The following is a 21,571-nucleotide window of genomic DNA, read 5'->3' on the forward strand; positions in this document are numbered from 1 at the left end:
GTATTCAGAGCTTGACAAATAAAGTCCTTTAGAAAAGCTCTCCATGAAATTGAATTATTGCTTAGAAAACAATGATTCACACAGAGTTGTTTGAAAAACATGTTGCTTACACTATTAATTTGCTTTGGAAGCCTGTCTTTATAGGTGATGTAAAGACAGAGTTCTGCACAATCAGCATTTTATACATACACACACATGCGTGCGCGTGCGTAATATTTCCTGAATTAGACTCTCCTCTCTAGACATGGCTGACCAATGTCTAATCATGCACTTCCATTCCACTCAGATTGCAGCATTCTCAGTGTGAACTTCCTGCACTTTGACTTTCACCTAAATGGTACTGGGGTGCCTCTGGTTAATTATATTTGGAGTTCAAAGTTTTGATTATGGCTGATTTATCAGATGTAATCTTTTAAAGGCATAAAATTAAATAATGGGCAGTGCGGGTAAAGATTAACTTTCCCTAGATCATCAAGATTGATGGTCTTTGTGTCCATAAATACACTGGAGGTTGATATAGTACACTCTGCTTTCATGTTGTTGGGTTCTGTAAGTTCCGAGAGGTTAATTGCGGGAAACGTTTTGCCAAACTTGGGCCATTAGAGATTACAGGAACCGACCAACCAATCTAATGACTTTTGATTTTAAGATGTTACAAAGCTTTAGTTGTTTTGTTCTTTTACCTAGTCTCGCTGAAGTATTTAATGAGATCTGTGCCAAATGAAGCAAAAAGATATGACTCCTGCCCTCATGGAGCTTACAATTGAATCGGCAGGTGCATCAAAACCAAGTAAAAAGCAAATAAGTACAATATTATAAGTTATTTTAAAAAGAGCTCAGAAATGAATGACCTACTGCCCTAAGAAAAAGAATGAGGGCTTCCCTGGTGGCGCAGTGGTTGAGAGTCCGCCTGCCGATGCAGGGGACACGGGTTCGTGCCCTGGTCCGGGAGGATCCCACATGCCGCGGAGCGGCTGGGCCCGTGAGCTATGGCCACTGAGCCTGCACGTCCGGAGCCTGTGCTCCGCCACGGGAGGGGCCACAACAGTGAGAGGCCCGCGTACCGCAAAAAAGAAAGAGAATGAGAGGGGAGTGAAGGGGTAGATGATCTGATGATCTTATTCTCCTCTTTCTTGCTCATTATTCTAATTTTATTTTTCTTCAATACAAATTTTAAAAATCACTGATTGTGCATTAGATAAAAACTGTTGGGCGTCCCTGGTGGTGCAGTGGTTGGGAGTCCGCCTGCCGATGCAGGGGACGCGGGTTCGTGCCCCGGTCCAGGAAGATCCCACATGCCGCAGAGCGGCTGGGCCCGTGAGCCATGGCCGCTGAGCCTGCGCGTCCGGAGCCTGTGCTCCGCCACGGGAGAGGCCACAACAGTGAGAGGCCCGCGTACCGCAAAAAAACAAACAAACAAAAAAAAACAACTGTTTACTTAGATTCAGTTAAAATGATATGCTTCCTGAATCATTGAAATGATTGATTCCATGAAGTTCTGATCATATGGGTAGACATAATCTAGAGACTTTACAGTTATGCTTATAACTATAATTTGCTGCCCCTAAATAATTCTTATGATAATATAATATGTGGTCAATGCAGAAAGATTGCAAATTTACCGAAAGATCCAAAAATTTACTATAATTCTTTCACCAAGTGGTAGCCAGTATTGACATTTTGGCTGGAATCCTCCCAGTTGCTTTCTGACATACATAAAAATCTTTACACATATACATTTTCACAAGAAATGGAATCCTATTATATGCATTATTTTACAGCCATTTTCTACTTTTTAGAACCAACATTTCCCCATGATCTTTTATACATTGTTTTTATATTATAATTTTAATGGTTGCATAGTACTTAATAACATTGTTGCATCTCAGTTGCCTTAAGCAAGCCACTGTTTACATACATTTGTTTACTAGTTCTTCATTTTTATAAATAGTGGGATGTCTACCTTTTCCTTAATTTTAATTATTTGCTTAGGGTACACTCATAAAAGTGAAATTTCTTGGCTAAACTCCTGAGGCTTTGAATATATGACTGAAAATATCCCCCCAGAAAATCATACTGATGTACACCTCCACTAGCTGGGACTGTGTCCATCCTCTCCATAGGTCACTTTTACTGGGTACTTGTTTTGATTTTAACTTTCATAATTTCGTCACAAAATGTTTACAAAAATATGTTCTGTACTTCATATTTGATATAAAATAGGAATATATATTTAATGATGTTTTGAGATTTGTAATGTTGCTTTTAAATTAAAACTAAAAACAAAATCAAATTTAGAGGAAATGGGAACTTCTAGGATATGAGCATTCTGAAGACAAAAGTTCAGTGTCTTGTTCTTTACAAAAGCAAGTCAACAAATTACAAATGCAAACATAAGTCATAGAATGGGAACCAAAAAAGATCATGTTTAGAGAAAACAAACTTGAAATCGGGGTAGAGAACCTTTGTCCCCAAGAATCACAGTTGGCTATGCTCTCTGATGAGAAATTAATTCTAGACTGAGTTATAAATACGGTGGTATCTTAGAATTCCTGTGACTATTCTCGTGAAAGAGATTCTAGTGAAATGGTCTGAGAAGAGTGAGTTGTCTGTGAAGGTTACTTCTAATAAAAATGACAAATGGAAAACTTTAAATTATAGGCTTCCCCTGCAAACATCTTTCCCTATGATTGGTAGTTATCAAAATTAAATGATCCTAGGAAATTGGGCGGCTGCATTAAATACAGCGGCGGGGGTTAGAATTATAAGGAATTTGAAAGATTGCCTAACCCAGCTCCTCATTTTACAGATAAAATAGAGCCCTGCAGAGATGAAGGGAACTGCCTGAGGACCCATACCTGGTGAGTAAAGAAAGAAGAAATAAAGAAATTCACATAAGCAGATATTGAAGTAATTTAAATATTTAAAATATCGTGAAAGTTTCCCTATATAATCTGATGCCTCAGATATAACCACAGTTTGGCATATGAACTTTGCAAGTATTTATATGTATACATAGAAGCAAATGTTAACTTTTTTCCAAAAACAGAGTCATACTATATATATATATATATATATATATATATATATATATAAATCTTTCTGCAAATTGTTCTTTTACATACATCTTGTACAGATAGCCTTATTTTCTCTCAGCTAACATGTAGATGGAATAGGGCAGAGGCTGGCAAACCTTTTCTGGAAAGGGCTAAATAATAAACATTTTAGGCTCTGTGGACCCACAGCCTCTGTCCCAGCTACTCAGCTTTGCTGTTGTGTCAAAAAAGGAGCCACAGACAATATGTAAACACGTGGGTGTGTATTCCAATAAAACTTTGTAAAGACAAGCACAGGGAACATTTGTGCTACAGGTTATAGTTTTCTAACTCCTGAAATACAGAAAGAAGAAGAGTGATTTTGGTAAACCATGATGTCTGAGGAGGAAGCATGACGAATGCCCTGGGTATAGAGAGGAAGGGGACTGAGCTTGAGTTTCCATTATTAGATGTGGCCTTGGGTGAGGCATGTAGGCTCACTGGCCTCTTGAGTAAAGTGTGGGTACTAATACCCAGACTGCAGGGTTATTCTGAAAACTAAATGAAATAACTTATGTAATTCAGTAGTTAGTATATGAGAAAATTCTCTTCCTCCCAGGATGGGGGTTAATGCAGAACTTTGGTACTCATGTAGGTGAAGAAGCACTTGGGCAAGGAAGAATTGCCCAAATTTACTGATATCTCCGCAAGTCCAAGACTTGTGTAGATCCTCTTAAAAATCATGTTCTCAAACTGTTGGCAAAGTTTGGGTAAACACAGCTATACCAGAATGATCCTGAGATTTCCTGAGAAAGGATTAGCATGCTTTGCATGGAATTTTGCAATAAAGGAAACACTTATAGTTTAATTCACAGTGATTTAAGAAGATGGACGATTTCTGAGAGGGGAAATCTAATTATAGTGAAAATAAAATTTCATTTACCCATCACTTCCTTCATTATTTATTATTTTTTATTGGGAAGATAAGTATGTACAAAGAATAGGAAAGAAAAACATATTAAAGTGTACTAGGAAAAAATAAGGAATTAATGTAATGCTACTTAACTATAAATTTCTCATATAATCACATTTTAATTTATCTTCAAGTGAACCTACTGGGTAAGTTCAATTGGTTACTTTAAAGCAGAATTCCTATAGCCGTTCCAAATAACTGTATTTCTTTTTCTAATTCATTTCCAATTTAACGTATTTTTTATGACATGATAAATTTGGTGTTTTTCTCTGCTGGGATAGTTTCATTCAACTGAATATTTTAAAATTGAACACAACATTCTTCTGTTTTGTGTTTATGTTGTTGTTTTTTCTTAACTCCGAGCTAGCTCTTTTTGTCCAAATTTAAGTGTAAACTGGAATACTTCTATTAATTTATTGTTGCAGTTTATATTCTGGAGAGCAAAGTATTTTATACTAATTAAGTATTGCTAAGAATGACTATGGCATAAAACTTAGGGGAAAAAAAGTTAAGTGATTCAAGTTGATATAGTGTTCATTTTTGAGAATAAGTATGTGAATATAGTCAAGATATTTTGACAACTGAAGAATTTGCCCAACCTGATCTGGCGGTTGAGTCTGAAATGTAACACAGCCTTTTAATAGTCACAGAAGTTATCCCAGCAATGAGATCTCCATCAGTGGTGGTACCATATTAAATCTTATAGTGAGGAAAGTATTTTATTCTCCTTTCACGTCTCCTCCAAAACTTTTGATCCTCTTGACAAGAATGGCTGTGTGGTGATACTCCATCTTCTGTAGCTGTTTTTAACAAAGAGATCAGCCCTGAGACTTACAGCTATCCTTAGGCCACAGCATCTAACCAGGATTCAATTGCACTGGGTTTTTTTCCCAATCCTTTTTGTTTTTACAGTTTACCTTATATTTATGGTAAGTGAAGCTGATTTATCACTTATAGGAGTGTTATAACTTGTCCATCTTAAACGTATTTATTCAGGTAAAAAACAAACAAAAAAGTGTGCTGACCTAAATAAAACTAATACATGAAGAATGGAAGTTGCTTGCCAACAAGGCAAAATTCATGCCAGTGGAATCTGAATAACAGAAGTTTAAGAAACAACTTAAAGACTATAGCAGTCATAAAATATTGGCGCTCAAAGGGATCTGTAGAGTGTGTACTAGTTGAAGACACTTGTTGTGCAAATAAAGAAGCATAGACCCTGCGAGGTTGGGGCCTTGCAGAGGGTCACATTCAGGCTCAGTTTCAAGATAAGAGAAGCACTGGTAAATAAATCTTTTTACTTCACGTGCCTGAGAGGTCTCAGAGGGTGTGGTCTGGGTGAGCTGAACCAGAATTAACAACTCCTATGTGACTTAGTAAGACTCAATTAGCGAAAACTGTGATTACCACATGTCTGGTTGCAGTTGGGTGTTCTTGAACTTTTGTTGTCAAGGGCATCATCGAGCTAGAGGGAGGGGATTATGTAAAGGCAGGAGGGAAGAGTAGACCCATCTTGCCTTTTTGTAAATGCCAAAGCTAATTTCAATGATTGCTTTAGCGATACAACGATAACCAAGATTAAAGCAAGCAGGCATCCACTTTAGGATATGAGAGCTGGAATTTTAGATTTCATTATAAGATTGCCACTTCAACACAATAGTAATATAATGGCAATGGATTTCCATTTTTTCTCCATTTCTGTTGAAATATTATCTCATAAATATACTTTGATACAAAAGAGATCTCTCAATTTCACGAGAGCTCCAGAGCTCTGCTTTATTCTTTTGCTGACTTATCCCCAAAATATCTTTTTGATGTACAGCTTCAATATTCTTGCCAATGCCCATGACATCAGCAATCAAAAATGGCATTATTTTTAGTATTTTTTTTTTCACATATAGTTGTAGGCTATCCAAAAAAGGGGTCTTGCTTTTAGTGCTCCCTGAAATGTTCTTATAGTATCATCAAGGGACGTTTGTGACGCATGTAGCTAATTGTTCCATTAGAGGAAACATACAGCATCTATGAAAGGAGATAACTTTACCCAGTGCTAACCTAAAATGTATGTGAAGCACTTAGGAAGGGAACTAACACCTTTATATATTAGGATTTCTTGTACTAGAAGAAAGCGTTGTTTTCCCAAATTATATTTTAGGAAACTGAGTTTCTGAGACCACATAGCTGGAAAGTGTCAGAGCTCTGCATCTGTCTACTCCACTGCACTTGCAGGTCCACAAATTGAACTGCAGACCACTTACATGTGGATCAGTCTTCCCAGAACTCAGAAGCGAAATGTTTCACCCACTGAAGCTCTGAGTTAAAGGTAGTGATCAAATGTCATAATCAGTGAAGTTCATTTAGTTGAAGAACATAAGAAAAGCATAAATTGGTTAAGTACACTTGATTTTAGGCATTATTCTAGAACTACCCTTTTTTTTCAGTTTCTGGAGTCACTCCTATGGTATTGTGAAGTCTTTTTTCTATTATTTTAGTTATTAAAACCCTTGCAGAGAATCTAAGATTCATTCGGTTCGCATAAAATTTATTTCTACACCATAGAGTGCTTTAGTGAAACTTGAGCTCTCTGAAATATTGGCGTTAAAGAACTAGTTATTGGGTTAATAACTATGCTTTTCCTCTAGATGGTCCATTTAAAAAGAAAACGAATATATTTTAGTATTCAGAAAATGATGTTAAACTGCTGCAGTAAAATAAGCAAATCTTTGCAGTACACAAGCAGCACTGGCTACGAGTAGTACTGATAGTGTTAACCTGACTCAAGCATTATAGAAGTACTTTCACTAGATGTGCCACATATTGGACTAATTTTTCCGTTATACTCCTGGTGATTTAACAGACATAACCAAGATAGACATGAGCATGATTGTTCCACCCAAAGCATGACCAGAATTCATGGCTGCTTTCCTTATCACAGTGGGCAGAGGCTAAAAAGTTCCGCAAATAAATGTGTAGTTAGGGAATTCTTGGTACCATATCCGAGAATCTAGGGTGTGAATTCCCTACACGAATCCAGCTCACACGGGCCAAACACACGAGGAATAACGTCAGAGGGCTGACGCAGGGCTGGAAGGCATGGGAACCACTGGCTGTGCCCTGAAGGAGGGAGCTGCCTGTTGCCTGACATACCTGATGGCTTCACCACTTTGATGGCCCTTGAGATTGCTTCGTAGAATCACTCGTTTTTTTCCTGACACACCTGATGGCTTTACCACTTTGATAGCCCTTGAGACTGCTTCGTAGAATCACTCTTTTTTTTTTACCGATAAAGGAAGAATTTTTTAAAAGGAAGAAAGTGGTACTCCTTTCTTCTATGATCCATTAACTAGTGCAGAAATATGCCCTTCCCACCCCACCCCCTAGGGGAACACAGGAGAGAAGAAGTCATACAGTGCCAGCATATAGAATAAACAGGGTTTTTTTTAATGACCCAAGGTTCCCTTATTACTGTAATGTTTAAAGAAGCTGCTGCCTTTTCATTTTAATGTGAGATGTAATTTTCCTGTTGTTTTCCAAGGCTGTCAGGTAACAGACAAATTGCCTTTGCTAAAACATGCTTTCAATTTCTCCAATGTAATATTCAATTTTCATTTTCATAAGGGGTTGCTTATTTTGATGGCTTGAACGGCTTGACTAGGATGTCAGTGTCTACTCATCAAAGATTGTAGTCTGAGTTAGAATGCAGGAGAGCATATGTTACTATCAAATTTATTATGTAAAAATACATTTTTGTGTTTAATTTTTGAAAATCAGGAGTGACAGGCCATTTGAGTAAATAATTTCTCTTTGTCCTATTTCTCCCTAAAAGTCACTTGGAAACAAAGGCAGTTTGGGCAACCGCTTATTGAAGAATTTGGGCAACACTTTTATTGAAGAAAAACATGTTCTAACCCCTTGGATTCCAACTCCTAGAATTTCTGCTAGAAATTCACATTCCTCTTTTTCATTTCACTACACTGACTCTGTGTGTGTGTATCATACACACATACTTTTCTCTCTTTTGTCCTATCAATACATAGAGCAGACCTCAAAAGAAATTGTTAAAAATCCCCAATTGGGACTTCTCTGGGGGGGGGGTCCAATGATTAAGACTCTGTGCTTCCACTACAGGGGGCACAGGTTCAGTCCCTGGTCAGGAAACTAAGATCCCACATGCCGTGTGGTGCAGCCAAGTAAAAAATTATAAAAACCAATTATAAACGTAGTATATATACATTGCAGAAAACTCTGATAATACAAAAATAACAGAAAAAATAAAATAAAAATCAGCCACGTTAAATCCCATGTATACATTTTGTCCTCCTTTTAAGAGATTATAATTAAGAGATTATCGTCGGAAAAGTTGTTCCCGTAGTGAGCTATCTTAGCTCATCTGCCAAGGCAGAATGACCCGGCAGCACCCCAGTATGTGGAATGGTGCCATGCCCTCTGCCCCCAAGCCCTGCCCTAATTCCAGTCAATTCCATCTGAACAAACTGTGAACCCACACCATGTGCCAGACGCCTTGTCGAACACTGAACACACACAGCTGAATAATGCACAGGTCCTCACTGGCAGATTCAGACAGACACAGATTTACCAAGGAAGTGCCCAGCAAGGGTGCAACTAACTCTACACGGGCACCTGGGAGAGACAAGCACTACACTTGGGTTGTAGAGGGAGAATTCTACCTGGAGCGATCATTTGAGTGCTCTTGGCACCCTGAAGGTAACTGAAGGCAGAGGGTGAATGGTATTGCCTAGGAGAGTACAAAGAAGGTTTGGTCCTGTGCTTCCGTAAGCACAGGACCAAACCTTGGAGAAGTCGCCACATTTTATGGTTGGCAAGAGGAGATGATGTTGCAAAAGAGATTAAAAAGAAACAGAGATGTAGTTGGAAAACCAAAGAATGTGGTATGCAGTAGACCCAAGAAGAGAGTGTTTCAAGATGGAGGAAGCGGTCCATTAGGTCAAATAATATTTGTTACAATAAGATCTGAAAGATACTCATTGGGTTTAACAACACAGATGTTATTGGTGACATTGACTTTTTTGTTCTTTGTTGTTGTTGTTGTCTTGTTCTTGCTGTTTTGTGATGTGATGTAAGAAAGAAACCAGACAGGGCTGTATATAGAGGTGTTGGTAACATCTCTAAATGCCTTTTATCACAATATAACATTGAATGTAATTATTTGGTTACAGGTCTGTTTTCTTTTTTTATAAATTTATTTATTTTTGACTGCATTGGGTCTTCGTTGCTGTGTGTGGGCTTTCTTTAGTTGCGGCGAGCGGGGGCTACTCTTCATTGCGGTGCACGGGCTTCTCATTGCAGTGGCTTCTCTTATTACGGAGCACCGGCTCTAGGCGCAGGCTCAGTCGTTGTGGCTTGCAGGCTCTGGAGCGCAGGCTCAGTAGTTGTGGCGCATGGGCTTAGTTACTCCGCGGCATGTGGAATCTTCCCGGACCAGGGCTCGAACCCATGTCCCTTGCATTGGCAGGTGGATTCTTAACCACTGCGCCACCAGGGAAGCCCAGTTCATTACTTAAAGTGTGGGTTCCTTATGTGCATTGACTGTCTTAGCTCTGATAACCCAAGTCATAGTGTCATACCTACCCTATAAAGTGTTCAGTGAATATTTGAATGATGGATAACACTTTTTTCGCCAACCTGCTTCTCCTCCTCTGCTTGCACTGGTCTTTGATTCCTCCCTTCCCCTTGCTCACCACACCTGATAGGTTGCCAGGTGATCTCCATCTGCTCTTTTGTGATATCTCTCATGTCTTGGTTTTTGGCAAGTGACAAATTAACTCCCCTTCCTCCAGGAAATTAAGTCTCCAGTTAAGATTTAGGTGTTAGGCTTCCTAAAATCCCTCCTCCTCTCCTCCCTCCCCCCTCCCTCCCCAGCTCTCCCCCTCCCTCCCTCTGTCTCTCCTTTCCCTCCCCCTCTTTTTCAACCTCTCTTCCCCTCCCCTCCCACCCCCCCCACCTCGCCACCGGCCATCCTCTCTCCCATTTTTGCCTTTCACTGAGAATTCAAGTGTCATTTTGACCCAGAAATTACAAGTTGTAGAACTTGGGAAGAATTGCTCATCACCACATTTGTCCCATGAAGAGATGTTTGAAAGATAGCTTAAGGAGAAAAAAACAGATTGACATGAAACCTAAGAACAAATATTAAAGGGTAAACTCTGAGGAAAACTTCGATTGAATAAAAAGGCTTGAATTACTGAATAATCAATATGCTGTGAGTCTGACCTCTGGGCAAATGATGCCTAAAGAGAATGAACACAAGTTAGGAGATGGGGTGCTAGCTACTGCATTCTCCCTCCCACCCGTGATGATGTTTGAATCCTCCGACGCCCATTAACGAAAGGACCTGGCTGAGCTTGTGTGTCCTGTGGGGCAGTCCTTCAGTGCAGGGCAGTGCCTGGGCCGCTGAGGAATGAATCTGATTGCGGCGAGAAGCGCCATCCATAACAGAGAGCTCCTCTGTAAGGCGGCGGCCCTTCCCTCTTGAGATGCTTGGGGGAGGAGCGGCTTATCTTCGGGATGGCCAATCCTTTATAGTTAGTATCAGAAATGAGCCCATCAATCAGCCACAGGAGACTTGTAAAGGGGCACCAGGGCCATAAACTTTATGAAAAAGGCTAGAGATTGCATTCAGCCCTCAAGCAGACACACAATTACCCTAAGCCCAGTTCAGGGCAGGGAGACTAAATCTTAAAAAAATAAATAAATGAAGTGAAGACCCCACACTCAACATAGCATTTAGAAGCTGAGAGGTAGGAGATAGCAGCTGTCAGACAAACCTTTCCTCCTTTTACAATGCAAAGACTAGCAGAAGAACAAGAAGGGGAAGGAAGAAGTAAAGAAATGGTAGAAAGACAGAAGGGAAACAAGAAATTAGGCTGGAATGGGAAGGGGAGAAAAAAGAAAAACTGGAGATTTTTTTCAGCATCTGTAAATACTTGCCTGCTTATCAGATAAATTCATTGATATTGAGGGGACTTGAGAATACCATTGATTTATTCACTGTAGGCAGAAGTTAGAGAAAATCTCCTCTTCATGAGCTTTCCTTCCTATCACTCAGTTCCCTGGTGACACAAAAGGTAAACCTTTTCTAAGGACTTTCTTAGACAGTTTGATATGTTGTTGAATTAACTGGCATATATTGCACCAGATTTTTATGCTGCATCTTTCCACCCAAGCAAGGAATGATTTTATATTGAATAGAGTTCTTAGGGCACCAAGAGAACCCTGGAAACTTCTTAGGGTAATCTCACTTCTAAAATCTGCCTCGAAAATCTCCCCAAGTCTCCTACCTGGACATAAATGCTGAGGGCATTCTAAATCTCCGTGGGATTGTTCTCTGACACCCTGGATCTGTCCCCTGTGGCTTCCTAAGTGTATGCTGTCAGAGTGTTTTATCTGGCAGACTTCAAGAACATCTGAACTATTGGGGAAAAGGTGTAAGGAGGGAAACTTAGATGAATAAGGCATCATTCTCCTAGGACAACTGAGTCTGTTTTGACCTGTTAGTGGCACATATTCTATGTGTAAATGTTGAGCCACAAAATAAACCGTGCGTCTTGTGGTGAGGAAGCGCATGCCGCACAACTGCTGATGTGAATGACTCAGGGAGGAGACCCTAGTCTCCTGGGGCTGCTGTAACAAAGTTTCACAAGCTGGGTGGCTTCAAGCAATGTAAATTTATCAGCTCACAGGTCTGGAGGCCAGACATCTGAAATCAGGGTGTCAGCAGGGCTAGGCTGAGCCCTGGAGGGGAGAATCCTCCCTTGTGTCTTCCTAGCTTCCGGTCGTTTGCCAGCAATCCTCGGCATTCCTCAGCTTGCCGCTCCTAAGTCTAGTCTCTGCCTTGACCATCACCTGGTCTTCTCCCTGTGTCTCTCTGTCTCCACATGGCTGTCTTCTTACAAGACACCAGACATATGGATTAGGGGCCCATCCTATTCCACTGTGATCTTAACGAATTACATCTGCGGTAACCCAATTTCCAAATAAGGTCATATTCAGAAATTAAGACTTCAATATATCTTCTTTTTTTTTTTGAGGGGGTGGGGGGACACAATTTAACCCATAACAGTGACTCCAGAGATGTTTGTTTGAAGTCTTAACTGAATAGACCTAAAGACTTTTCTTTTCTTTTTTAAAAATATATTTATTTATTTATTTTTGGCTGCATTGGGTCTTCGTTGCTGCATGTGGGCTTTCTCTAGTGCGGGGAGCAGGGGCTACTCTTCGTTGCAGCGTGCGGGCTTCTGATTGCAGTGGCTTCTCTTGTTGCGGAGCACGGGTTCTAGGTGCGCGGGCTTCAGTAGTTGTGTTGCGCGAGCTCAGTAGTTGTGGCTCGTGGGCTCTAGAGCGCAGGCTCAGTAGTTGTGGCGCATGGGCTTAGTTGCTCCACGGCATGTGGGATCTTCCTGGACCAGGGATTGAACCTGTGTCCCCTGCATTGGCAGGTGGATTCTTAACTACTGTGCCACGAGGAAGGCCCTAAAGACATTTCTAATTCAATTCAGTACACACTTAGCTAGAAACCCTTGGTATTAAAGACAATAGATGCTGTTTGAGTTACATGAGATTATCAGAATAAGACTCAACCTCCAGGTACCTTGAGGTACCTAGATACAACAGTATCCCATTATTAAAGATATTTTTAGGTAGAGACGTAATTGTATAAAATGTTTAGGACTTACAGTATACGGGACAAGAGGACCCAGTGAGGACACAGTGATTAATAATACTAATAGCACAAAAATATTTGCTGGGCACAATTCTGAGTACTATACACTCATTTAACCCTCACAGCAGTCCTGTGTGATAAGCACAAGGGCACAGATCAAGCCCCTTCCTATGGAGGGAAAGGTTTGTTCTTTGAGTCCCTGGGGGCCTGACTTGTTTCTTCTCTAGCACGAGATGCAAGGAACTCCGTGGTTGTCTCATACTTTACAATGTCCAACTCACTAGAACTCTTGTCTCCATTGCCTCGTTGCTATAGTCTGGGGAAGATGCAAGCACCAGGGGCTGTTGGCAGTCAGAACGTAGCTAGAAATAATTTCTCTTAAGATCTTCCCTTGCCATGGACTGCTGACATTCACCAGTCTCAGTCCACCATGTTTCCTCCAAGTCTTGAGTGCCACTGACAAGTACAAAATGGAGTCACTAAAATGTAGGAATTGGGCTTCCCTGGTGGCACAGTGGTTAAGAGTCTGCCTGCCAAGGCAGGGGACATGGGTTTGAGCCCTGGTCCAGGAAGATCCCACGTGCCACGGAGCAAAGAAGCCCGTGAGCCACAACTACTGAGCCCGCGTGCCACAGCAACTGCAGCCCGCGCGCCTAGAGCCCGTGCTCCGCAACAAGAGAAGGCACTACAATGAGAAGCCCGCGCAATGCAACAAAGAGTAGCCCCTGCTTGCTGCAACTGGGGAAAGCCCACACACAGCAACCAAGACCCAACACAACCAAAAATTAGTTAATTTTTAAAAAGTTAAAAAATAAATAAAAATAAAATGTAGGAGTTATGACCATTCGAAAATAAGCTCCATGCAAGCTAGAATTTTTACCTGATCACTTCTATTTCTCTAGTACGCAAGAGTAGCCAGCCCATTAGGAGAGGCTCATTAAATATTCGTAGAATGAATGGTTGACTGTGGTTAGCAGGCAGTTCAAACCCAAAGCCTGAATCAAGTCAGAGAAAACAGAGGTTGTTACTGGCTTTTGGTAGTCATAAACAATATATTTTGGCTATAAAATTAAAAATATATATCTTGCTACTTCAGATACAGTGATTTGGAATTTTGCTGAAAGAGACATGCTAGAAGGTCCAGCATTATGCCTTTCCCTCCACACCCAAACCAACACTTACTAAGCCAAATGCATGTCTGCCCCGAGTGGATGGTTTGTGTTTGCGGCATTCCTACTTCCAACTCCTTCAGCCAGAGGAGGAAAACACAGACAGGAAGCTCCTTCTCTACAACCTTAATTCTTTCACTTCCTGTCCAGACCCTCAGGTTACATCCTTTTTGGTGACAATACAATCAGTTCACTTAGAAGGATGATAGTAACCAGTTATGGGATGCTGACATTTGACATGATTAAAAAAGCAAAAGTTGCAAATTGGAAAATATGTAGAGAAGACAAACCCTGATTTTACAGTCTAGGGAGAGGCACTGCCGAAATATACTTTGTAACCTGAGGTAATGGAAAAGAAGATATATGTGGGACATTTTGGTAAAAACAAAAAGAAACCAAAAAAACACCTTCCCAGCTTGATGTCTCAAATGCTTTTGGAATGTACTCTTTTTAAGGAAATCGTGGTATGAGTGGCATACACTACTTGGAGGGCACAAGTAGAGCACAAACAGAACAAGCTGCCTCTCACTTTGCCCTGTTGATGCTCTCCTCTTGCAGAAGTCTTGTTTCTGTGTTGGTCTTCCCTGCTAGAAGGCTGTGTCATGGTTATATACCAAATGCCCCTTGTGGTTTTTGCATCTTCCCCAGTATGTCCCCCACCACGGCCTCAGAAGTTTGCAAGCTAAAATATGTTCCCTTTTAAAATTTAGAAAAAATAAATTATTTCCAGTAACTAAGACACTTTTAATCACACATTGGGCAGTTTAGCATATCACCACAAAAGAGTAATAAGCAGGATGTTTTTGAAAAGAGGAAATAAGGACCCATTCTGGAGAGCTTCCTTTGGAAGGCAGTCTGCTTGCTGTATAGACCCAGTGCTATTTGTTGGTAAATGTGAGAGTTCTGTCCAGAGCTCCATGGACCCCAGGAGAGCAGCCAGTCGTTGGAGTGTGAGCCTAAAAAGATCTGAAATGAAATAAGAAATGATCCCATTCAGAAGTAATGGGAGCACAAGTGAAAACTATGGAGCACAAGTGAAACACTTCATAGTGGTGTTTTGTAACATCCCAAGATTCCTGTATTACTTTGAGGATTATAGATTTGCAGGTGCAGAAAATGGGACAAATACCATTTGGAGGCCAAGATGCTGACATATGCTCCTTCTTATTGCTTCCTTGAAGTTCAACAGATATAGCAATTACCACCTGTAGCTTAAAAGGGGATTCATCTTATACTGACTTTTCTCTCTTTTCTTTTTTTTGGCCTTTGAATACTGGCATTCCTTTTTCTTCTAAGCGTAGTAGGAACAACTGAACGATTAAGATACCCCAGGGCAAGAATTCCAAAGTCAAATACCTACAGGGACCAGGCAAGTGATGTACATGCCTGAAATCGTCTGGGAGTAATATGGGAACACCAGCGCCATAATGAATCAGAGAAACTATGCCCACTGAAAAGGGGTAGGGGGGACTGATGCTAGGAGGGACTAGGGTCCCAGCGTTGCCAAATGTGCTGACATCTCTCCTCTCTCTCAGTGTGTGCCGTCACTCAAGGATAAAATACCATGGGCTCAGCAGCTTGTAAATCTCTACCTTAGGATCTTGTCCCAAGGTTGCATCTCAGAACATTAACTAGTTCTGAAAGAGTGAAAGCCATTCAGAATAGCCTCCATGGTCATAACAGTTAGAAAAACACTAGGTTAAACCAGAGTTCATTGGGCTTCTTTACTACAGGGCTTCTGAGAAACTTAAGTGTGTTACTTACAAAGTGAACCTCCAAGAGTAGGCTCAGGGTATGAAGCATTTCGCAAACTCATCTGACCCTTGGACCCCCTTTCTGTGGATACTTCATCAAAGTACTTTGGAAGACCATGAAGCAATTTACTTTGCAGTAAATAATGTGAGTGTGATTCCTATAAGTGAAAATCCAAGGGGAGCAGTAGATGCTAAAAACAACCTAAAATAAGGATGCCTGTAAGTGACCTTGGCAAGTTAGAAACCATGATTTCAATATATGGAGTAAAAGTGGGAAACAATTGTGATTTTTTAAATCATCAACTACACTGTGAATTAGACATTCTTATCATTCATGGAGTGTTTGGATTTTCAAGTTTTAAGTTGAGAGTGAAACTAGAAATGATAAAGAAAACCTATTCTATAGAATAATCTATTCCTCAGTACATGACAATATCTTGACTATTGATATTCATTCAACAAATATTTCTCACATACCTACTATGTGCCAGGCACTATGTCAGGCACTGAGTAGAGTCTAGGATTAAATTACTAGTGTAGCTAATGCCAGTTACAGCCTAAACCCAGGGATCAAATAAAAATGTGTATTTTCAATTCATAATTTGTCATAATGGGAAATTGCTAATACAACCCTCTCTATGAGGGTTTTTCTGACATTTTGAAAAGGAATATCTTAGTCTACAACCATTTACTGAGTCATAATGTGACCTGACTTGGTTTGTAGTTGCAGAGGTAGCTACACACAGCATTTGCTTTCCCGTCAGATACTGAAAATCAGAATACTAAGAGTGTGTTCATTTCAGCCTGGACAGTAGCTGCTGACTATTAAGAATACCAATGCGGGCTTCCCTGGTGGCGCAGTGGTTGAGAGTCCGCCTGCCGATGCAGGGGACACGGGTTCGTGCCCTGGTCTGGGAAGATCCCACATGCCGCCGAGCAGCTGGGCCCGTGAGCCATGGCCGCTGAGCCTGCGCATCTGGAGCCTGTGCTCCGCAATGGGAGAGGCCACAGCAGTGAGAGGCCTGTGTACCGCAAAAAAAAAAAAAAAAAAAGAATACCACTGCTATTTCCTGTTCAACCTAAGAATTCTCCATTTGTCTTGTCATACTGTTCTTTGTTCTTCCTCAGTGTCATCCTGAACCTCCAAACATTTATAAATATTGATGCCCGAATCGCATGCCACCTCTCCATAATGTCATCTTTGACCCTTCCAGCCAGAGGTAAACTTCACCCTTGGAAGCCCACTACTCACATCTGTAACTTTCTTATGGCTGTTACTATTTCCGCCTTAAATAAGAAATAATTTTTCAGTAATTTATTCAATAAATACATGTTAAGGAGTTATTATGTATACTGGCAGTTGGAGATGAAGTAGATGTTTGTAACCTAGTGTATATTTGAATGTCTTTCCTCTGCTTAATTTAAGCTATAGGATCATTGAATTCAGGATCCTATCTTATATATATGGAATGCAGTGGCTTGTACATATTTGCCAGATAGTTCACTAAACATGGGTTGTTTTTCCCCATATTTCTCAGTCTTCGTTTTCAATCCTATCGCTTGATGATGCTTCAGCAAAGAAGGTTCATTTTCCTGAAAAGAATATGTCCATTCCATTCAGAAACACTGTTGAGTTCCTCTCTTCATTGCTCTAATTTCAGTTCTATTTACAGGTAAAAACTTTCCTTCATTCTTAACCATTGGGCACAGAAAGCATGTAAGACAGTCTCAGCTGCAGATGTGGGGTTCTTCCAAGAATTCAGCTGGTGCCTGCCACTTGACAAGAAAATTACAACTCAATTAGAGTGTGTCTCCTCGCATTTTCTCCAAAGTCGCTAAGCTTGCTCTCCCATGCAGATCCAGCTCTCCTCTCCCGTATACATCCCATCTTTCTCTGTTAATGAAAATTGTCCTTCAGTCTCTGTTTATCCTTTAGCCAACAAATGAGTTTCAGTGGCAGCGTTATGGTTACAGCCCACAGAAACCTTTTCTATGCAGTAATTTAGCTGTCAGTCTGGAAGTGGTAAAGCATCAGGAAGATCGATGCTGAGCCCAGGGCATGCCTGAGCAGGTATCCTGCATGTCCTTACTTGGATGTGCACTTATTAAAGTAGATAGAAAAATGTGTGCCCCGATTTCTCTTGGCCATTACTGCATTATAGCTAGGGAAAAATATTTTTACTGGAACTCTGCTAATTGCCAAGAACCCTCTTATTATCCATAGAGAGGATCAGGATGGAGGGTGAAGATCATTTAGTGAGAGAATTGTCCTCAAATAAAAACTGGGAAAGCAAATGACTGTGACATTTGTTGCAGGTCCCCTGATATGATATTATATCAGCATGCTGTTTTGGAATGATTTGGCAGGGGAGAGAAAGTATGAATGTGGGAGCTTCCTGTTGAAGAGCTGGTATGCAAAATAATAATTTCAGGCCCGTCTGCTGCCTGATAACCATGAGCAATCAACAAATTGATAAATTACCTCTCCTGACACTTTGGTTTTTAGACCAACAAATTGTTTATTTGACTGTTCCTTTAGATGTGAGAAAGAGGGTACTGGAAAACTCACAGTCAGCATCTGATCATCAAACTCAATTTTTAAAAATTAATTCAGATATAGTTTATTGCTTTGTATTCTCAACAAACTTTGTTAGGATGAAACAGTCTATTCAAGGATTTAAGTCCTCAGTTAAATTAGCAAGCTCATAAATTGAACATTCAGTAGTATACATGATATATATGCCTTATACATTATATATACATTACACATGCCTTATACATTTTATATATATATAATATCAATTTATATATATAGTCAATTTATATTATACACATAATGGCAATTACTAGAGGTCTGTAACTATTTTAGACATGGATTTGCCCACATGTAGTTTTCTTCTCTTGAGCATTCAAGTGATCACCAGACTTTACTCTGTCCTGAGATTCCCAAAGTGTGTGTTCCATGGAACTCCTTATTGCTGAGATTTTCAGTGAATAAATAACTCCATGCTCAAATAGGTGTAAAAAGATTTCTCAGTGTAGTCCCGTTCTGAAGAGTCACGCTGAACAATTGCATATTAAGGACTTTGAGGAGGTCTTGCAATAAATTAAAACTTTTAAGGTGTTTTCTAATATTTTTTATTTTTTTTTAATTTATTTTTTTTTTGCGGCACACGGGCCTCTCACTGCTGTGGCCTCTCTCGCTGCAGAGCACAGGCTCCGGACGCGCAGGCTCAGCGGCCATGGCCCACGGGACCAGCCGCTTCGCGGCATGTGGGATCCTCCCGGACTGGGGCACGAACCCGTGTCCCCTGCATCGGCAGGCGGACTCCCAACCACTGCACCACCAGGGAAGCCCCTAAGGTGTTTTTTTAAAATAAAGCAAAGTATTCTCCAAACCTACTTAGCCACTGAAGTCTTTATTCAAATCAATTACATGTAGAAGAACAAGAGATTCTCAATCTGCTTTGACAGACATGGAGTTACCTTAGTTACCTTATGAACCACAGTGCTTCCCATGAGACAGAGGTCCGAGGGTGGAATTTCCAAGAAAAATTTGGTCCAGTGTGATGGGAACTGTAAGTGGACTCTTGGTAACCAAGGGCACCAGATCTCTGCTTTTCCTAGTCTTTTAGATCTTTGTTGGCATATAATTGTTCCTAGAAGTCTTTTATGATCCTTTGTTTTTCTGTGGTACCAGTTGTAACATTTCTTTCATTTTTGATTTTGAGTCCTCTCTCTGTTTTGCATGGTGAGTCTAGCTGAAGGTTTGTCTGTTTTATTTATCTTTTCAGAAAACTAGCTCTTTGTTTTATTGGCATTTTTCATTGTCGTCCTAGTCTCTGTTTCATTTAGTTCTGTTTTGATACTTGTTATTTCCTTCTTTAGACTAACTTTGGACTTAGTTTGTGCTTCTTTTCGAGTTCCTTGAGGTATAAAGTTAAGTTGTTTCAGATCCTTCTCATTTCTTAATGTAGATATTTATCGCTATGCATTTCCCTCATATAACTGATTTTGCTGCATCTCGTAAGTTTTGGTATGTTGTATTTCCACTTTTGTTTGTCTCAAAATATTTTTAAAATTTTAATTTCTTCTTTGATGCATTGATTACTCAGTATCATGTTTATATCCACATATTTGTGAATTTTCCAGTTGTCTTCTTATTGTGGATTTCTAGTTTCATGTTATTGTGGTTGGAAAAGATGCTTGATATGAGTTTAGTCTTCTTAAATTTATTTAGACTTGTCTCGTGGCCTAACGTGTGATCTATCCTGGACAATATTCCATGTATGCTTGAGAAGAATGCATATTCTGTTGCTTTTGAATGGAATGTTCTATAAATGTCTGTTAAGTCCATCTGGCTTAATGTGTCATTTAAGTCTAGTGTTTCCTTATTTTTTGTCTATATGATCTATCCATTATTAAAAGTAGGATATTGAGATCCTCTACGATTATTATATTGCTGTCTATTTTTCCCTTTAGATCTGTTAATATTTGCTCTATTTATTTAGGTGTTCCTATATTGGGCTCATAAATATTTACAAGAGTTTAATTTTCTTGTTGGATTGACCCCATTATCATTACCTATTTACCTTCTTTGTCTTGTATTACAGTCTTTGTCTTAAAGTCTATTTTTGTCTGATACAAGTATTGCTGCCCCAGATTTCTTTTGTTTTCCATTTATGTGGAGTATTTCTGTCCTGTTACTTTCAGGCTGTGTGTTTCCTTAAAGCTGAAGTGAGTCTCTTGTAGGCAGTATATAGTCAGGTCTTGGGGTTTTTTGTTTGTTTGTTTGTTTAATATACTCAGCCACTCTGTCTTTTGATTGGAGAATTTAGTCCATTTAACGTGTACAGTAATTATTGATTGCAGTGGACTTACTGCCATTTTGTTAATTGTTTTTTCTGTCTGCTTTGTAATTCCTTTGATCCTTTCTTTTCTTTTCCTTGATTTTTTTTGTGATTTAATGACTTTCTTGGTGGTATGCTTAAATTTCTTTCTCTTTCTTGTTTGTGTATCTACTATAGGTTTGCTTTGTGGTTACCATAAGGCTTACATGAAACATCTTATATTTATAACAGTCTGTTTTAAGTTAATAACAACTTAAGTTCAAACATATTAAAGCTCTACATTTTTATCCTGCCCTTCCATGTTTTACGTTTTTGATGTCACAATTTTTTTGTCTTGTGTATCCATTAAAATATGATACTTATAGTTATTTTTACTACTTTTGTCTTTTAACTTTAAATACTAGATTTATAAGTGATTACCTAGCACCATTAGAACATTAAATTATTCTGAATTCAACTGTATATGTTGTATATACTGTATATATACTTTCACCCATGAGATTTATACTTTCAGATGTTTTTCTTTTACTAGGTAGTGCCCTTTTGTTTCAGCTTACCAAGTCTCTTTAACGTTTCTTGTGAGGCCAGTCTGGTGGTGCTGAACTCCTTCAGCTTTTGCTTATCTGGAAAACTTCTTATCTCTCCTTCAATTCTGAAGGACAACTTTGCTGAATAGAATATTCTTGATTGGCAATTTTTTTCTTTCATCACTTTGAAAATATTGTGTCACTTCCTTCTGGCCTGCACAGTTTCTGCTGAAAATCTGCTTATAGTCTTATTGGGGTTCCCTTGTAAGTAGCAAGTTGCTTTTCTCTTGCTTCCTTTAAGGTTCTCTCTTTGTCTTTAACTTATGACTATTTAATTATAATCTGTACTGTTGTGGGTCTCTTTGGATTATCTAATTTGGATCTTTATGGCTTCCTGTACCTGGGTGTCTGTTTCCTTCCTTGGGTTAGGGAAGTTTCCAACCATTATTTCTTCAGGTGAGTTTTCTACCCCTTTTTCTCTCTCTTTTCCTTCTGAGACTCCTCTAATGTGAATCTGCTTGATGTTGTCCCATAAGTTCCTTAAACAATCTTTGCTTTTTAT

Source organism: Leucopleurus acutus (assembly GCF_964270905.1).
Source record: "Leucopleurus acutus genome assembly, chromosome: 5".
NCBI classification, from domain to species: domain Eukaryota; kingdom Metazoa; phylum Chordata; class Mammalia; order Artiodactyla; family Delphinidae; genus Leucopleurus; species Leucopleurus acutus.